Here is a 6,052-nt window from a genome sequence, read left to right as displayed (position 1 = left end):
ATTTTATCTTCGATCCATCAAACAATCATTAACACTGCTGACATACTAACTGACTTATTGTCCATTGTACTATGAAGATGAGTTTGTGACTAGGGCGATGGGAATTGATTCTGAATAGGTTGGGCTGTATTTCCGCCATGGAAAACAAGGGTCACCAGCAGCCTACAGAAGATAATCAGTTATGATAGATAGACAAAGGAAGAGTATTTATGGCTAGTGAATGGATTGGATTATGAGTGAAAGTGAATTTTTTTCAGTTTTTTCCCTAAGCAATTTTAATAAGGGTTAACTATGGTCAACGACCTGTCAAGGAATTATTATTTTTAATAAGTAAGATAATTGATGTTGTTATTAAATTTCTTTTCTTTTAGAATTTGACTCAAAAGTCAATTATATTTCATTAACTCTAAGCAATGGAATATGAGGGATATACCATAGGTTAGTTTTTTTATAGTAATTGACCTGGGAATTTAATTACTCGTTTTGGAGAATCAAGTTTTTAAAATCATAATTTTTAATTTATAGCATTTAATTTTTACACATATACAGATAAGTAAAATGTTAAGGACAACAAGTATATATGGCCGTAAGTTCGGCCAGGCCGAAGCTTATGTACCCTCCACCATGGATTGCGTAGAAACTTCTACTGAAGACTGTCATCCACAATCGAATTACTTGGGTTGCGGTAACACTCGCCGATGGCAAGGTATCTTAAAACTTCCTAACACCGTAATACATACCACATAGTCATAGTCCATACGTGGTATATATTAGACTATAAAAGGCCGATTAAATACGTATATAATTAAGTTTAAAGTTTCTATAGAAATAAAACTTTTATAACATTTTCTATAAAAGTAAAATTTGGAAAAAAATTTTCTATAGAAATAAAATTTTGTTAAAATTTTCTATAGAAATAAAATGTTGACAAAATTTTCTATAGAAATAAAGTTTTGACAAATTATTCTTTAGAAATAAAATTTTGACAAAATTTTCTATAGAAATAAAATTTTGACAAAATTTTCTATAGAAATAAAATTTTGACAAAATTTTCTATAGAAATAACATTTTGACAATGTTTTCTATAAAAATAAAATTTTGGTAGATTATTTTTGGCTCGAGTGGCATCCATCAATATGAACCGATATGGAACAATTTTTGTGTGATTGGGGATCGGCTATATATAACTATAGACCGATATGGACCAATTTTGGTATGTATATTAGCGGCCTTATACTAACATCACGTTGCAAATTTCAACCGGATCGGATGAATTTTGCTCCTCCAAGAGGCTACGGAGATCAAATCTGGGGAACGGTTTATATGGGGGCTATATATAATTATGGACCGATATGGACCAATTTTTGCATGGTCATTAGAGACCATATACTAACACCACGTACCAAATTTCAGCCGGATCGGACGAAATTTTCTTCTCTTAGAGGCTCCGCAAGCCAAATCTGGGGATCGGTTTATATGGGGGCTATATATAATTATGGACCGACATGGACCAATTTTTGCATAGATGTTAGAGACCACAAACTAACACCATGTACCAAATTTCAGCCGTATCGGATGAAATTTTCTTCTCTTAGAGGGTCCGCAAGCCAAATCTGGGGATCGGTTTATATGGGGGCTATATATAATTATGGACTGACATGGACCAATTTTTGCATAGATGTTAGAGACCACATACTAACACCATATACCAAATTTCAGCCGTATCGGATGAAATTTGCTTCTCTTAGAGGCCTCGCAAGCCAAATCTGGGGATCGGTTTATATGGGGGGCTATATATAATTATGGACCGATGTGGACCAATTTTTGCATGGTTGTTAAAGACCATATACTAACACCAAATTTCAGCCGGATCGGATGAAATCTGCTTCTCATAGAGGGTCTGCAAGCCAAATTTGGGGGTCCATTTATATGGGGGCTATACGTAAAAGTGGACCGATATGACCCATTTGCAATACCATCCGACCTACATCAATAACAACTACTTGTGCCAAGTTTCAAGTCGATAGCTTGTTTCGTTCGGAAGTTAGCGTGATTTCAACAGACGGACGGACATGCTCAGATCGACTCAGAATTTCACCACGACCCAGAATATATATACTTTATGGGGTCTTAGAGCAATATTTCGATGTGTTACAAACGGAATGACAAAGTTAATATACCCCCCATCCTATGGTGAAGGGTATAAAAATATTTGACTGACCAAGCTGTGAGGAACTAAAAGGAAACAGAGTACCCGCACAAATTTGGGCAACACTAGCATCATCCGTTTAACCCTTTCACTACCGATGTCCACTTAGAAGGACATTCGAAAAAGACAACACCAAATTCTATTTTCCCACTTAGTATCGATTTATTTCTCGATGTTATTTTATAGTAGAGGCTTTAATCTAAATAAGCTATAAATATTTGCCATATTGGTGAGCACTAAAATACATTTTTTAAACTTCTTTAACAATAAAAGAAAAATACGAAAATTTGAGACAATTTTTCTACTGTATGTTTCTAGTATATAGACATTTATACAAAAACTTTAGTTCACACTGTTAAAGATATTATAGGCCAAATAGCGCTTATTTTCGTAAGGCCATTTGGTCACAATTCAAGAATTAAGTTTTCAGAAGAAGCTCATATAGTTCTTGAAGTAATTGAGGTAGGTTCTCGAAATGACAATTTTTGATCTACATGCTGTTAGTACAAGTAAAAACAGAAGAAAAATTAAAGTTTTTAATAATAGGTTTATTAATTTATTAATTAATTTTAATTTTTTATTTCTAATGTACAAATAATTCAAATAATAATAAATTGTGGTTATGATGCGATTATTTTTTAACATATTATTGCCTTTAATTTCATCTTATTGCACAAATTAGTCACAATAAAGAGCTATCGTGACGTATTTTCACTTTTACCGAAATTCAACCTGGCAACACTGGCGAGATTTGCACTGATGAGATGTTCCGGGCAAAGCACCAGTGCAACTATGTTCTCGTTTGTATACAAATTAAAGTAAACTTTTCCTGGCTGCTAAATATTATGGAAAAATATAAAAAATATTCATGAAATTCTTTTTCTTGCAAAGGAATTCATTTCCTTTCTCTTCAGAGAGCACTTAACAAATACTCATACTGGTAGAAATATTCATACATACATACACACTGCCACCCATTATTGATTTACCCATGACGTAATAGAGTTATCCTGTCCCAGTTTCTTTGGCCCAAGTCAGCCATCAGTCTTTACTAAAAAACCGAACGAAACTGAGGGTATATTTTTCATGATACTTAAGTACATTGCTCTTCTATTCTCGTAACCAAACTTCTGTCGACCAAACATTCTGACTATGAACTTTTTTTCCTAAGGAATTGCTGAACAGTGGTCACATACAGATTTCTAAAGAATTGTTTTATTAATTTACAAATTATAATAAAATTCTGCCGAATTATATTATAATTTATTTATTGTCTCGCTTAAAAAAACGTTGGTGTCGATTGGTCGAAAGAAATTTTCCATGCATTTCGATCGAAAATAGCGTTAAGAATGCAGATATGATTGGTGTCTTAACAAATAATCGAGTCCACGAGTTTAATAGTATATTTGTGAGCAATTTTTTGTATCATAAAATAAATAATTTTTCTTCAGCAATTGTTCTATTGTTGCAATGCATATTCAATCTTACTATTGGGGATTATTTGTATTTTGTTTTTCACCACTGTGCATCACCAAATAATGAGAGTTTACAAATGAAATTAAAGTGCAAATATCCATACTTTTCTTTATACTAATAAAACGAGCGCGCGTATGTCCACAACATGGTTTGTGGTTGAATACTCCAACATAATCCTTAGATACTTGACTAGATAATTTATTTTAGCATTACGCTGCAGACTGTAGACTTAGGCTACTGTTTGTGTTGTTCTTGTTGCTACTGTTATTTGTTGTATCGTACATTGTGATAAAATAGATGTTTGTTGTCATTTATAATAATTGTTGTTGTTGTTGCTGTTGACTTTCCTCCCACTTAGATGTGAAGAGACAACACAAAGGAGTTTCATGGTGAATAAAAACCAAATGAGAGTGAGAGTGGGGGTTTGGCTGCTACCGTATTTGTATGATATATGAGTGTGTGTGTGTGCGAGTATGTTTTCTTTCTGTTTTGGGGATTTTTTTACAACAAGACAAAGTGGAGTACTAGAGTATGTTAGCATTTGGCGCCAATGTGACTTTGCCTAATACATACACACTATATCCACCTAGTAATAGAATTTCTCATCTCTTGCTGTAGTAAATAATGTTTATTTGTCTCAACCGCCAGACAAATGGTAGATTGGTGCTCTATGAATTTTGATTCAAGTCTTAGTTGTAGTTACTTGAACCAAATGTTTTTTGGGGGTTTTCCGTTTTGTTTGGAGTGTGCCATGTTGAAATGTGTCGCCGTTGCCATAAAAAAATATGACAATGCTATTGTTTGTCCTTTTTATTAATATGACTACAACAATAATAAATGTTATTCCTCTGAATAGAATTAGGGTTTGTCTTGTGAACGAACTACAGCAGGAACAACACATCAAATATAAACAATGTTCATGACCTGAACCGGCATACATTGTTGTTGGTAAAGTTCACTAACTTACATTGTGGGGTTTTGGTTTGTTTGTGTGTTTCTGGAAAATTTAACATGTTCTCAATATTTGGTAAAATATGGTGAGATTTTTCATTTTGTTTTACAGCTAAGAGAACTTAGTGTACCTTAGTATTGTTTGTTTTTATTGTTCCAATTATAATAAAGGGGATCCTACCACGGTTCCCACTCAAGCCAAAAATAATTAACCAAAATTTGTAGAAATTTTTACCAAAAAACTACAAAAAAAATCTGTCAACATTTTATTTCTATAGGAATTTTTTTTTTGAAAAATTATTTTGATATAAAATTTTTGTGAAAATGTTGTTTCTATAAAATATTTTGTCAAAATTTTATTTCTATAAAAATTTTGTGAAAATTTTATTTCTATAAAAACTTCTGTGAAATAATTTATTATAGAAAGTTTCTATAAAAAAATTTGTGAAAATTTTATTTCTATTAAAAACTTTTGTCAAAATTTAATTTCTAGAGAAAATTAATGTGAAATTTTCATTTCTATAGAAAATGTTGCGAAAATTTTAGTTTGTATAAAAAATTTTGTAAGAATTTTATTTCTATAGAAAATTTGGTAACATTTTTATTCTATAGAAACACTTTATTTAAAACAAATTGTCAAAAATTTTTTTTTATAGAACATTTTTTAAAAATTTTATCTCTATAAAAAATTTTACTTCTATAAAACAACAACATTTTATTTTTATAGAAAATGTCCAAATGTTATTTTTATACAAAATTTTTGTGAATCTTTTATCTCTATAGAAATTTTGTCAAAATTTTATTTCTATAAAAATTTTGTCAAAATTATATTTCTATAGACAATTTTTGTGAACAATTTATTTATATAAAAAATTTTCAACTTTGTGAATATTTTATTGCTATTAAAAACTTTTGTCAAAATTTAACTTCTAGAAAAAATATTGTGAACATTTTATTTCTATAGAAAATGTTGTGAAAATGTGATTTCAAAATTTTATTTCTATAGAAAACTTGGTAAAAAATTATTCTACAGAAATTGTTGTGAGAATTTTATTTAAACAAAATATTGTTTCTATAGAATATTTTTAAAAATTTTATCTCTATAAAAAACTTTACTTCTATAAAAGTTTTGTGAAAATTGTATTTCTATTAAAATTTTGTCAACATTTTATTTGTATACAAAATTTTGTCCAAATGTTATTTTTATAGAAAATTTTTGTGAATCTTTTAGAAAATTTTGTCAACATTTTATTTCCATAGAAAATTTTGTCAACATTTTATTTCCATAGAAAATTTTGTCAAAATTTTATTCCTACAGAAAATTTTGTCAAAATTTTATTTCTATAGAAAATTTTGTCAAAAATTTCTGTAGAAAATTTAGCCAAATATTTCTATAGAAAATTTTGTCAAATATTT

The sequence above is a fragment of the Haematobia irritans genome, chromosome 1 (genome assembly GCF_050003625.1).
Source record: "Haematobia irritans isolate KBUSLIRL chromosome 1, ASM5000362v1, whole genome shotgun sequence".
In the NCBI taxonomy this organism is placed as follows: domain Eukaryota; kingdom Metazoa; phylum Arthropoda; class Insecta; order Diptera; family Muscidae; genus Haematobia; species Haematobia irritans.
This window is presented reverse-complemented; position numbering follows the sequence as displayed.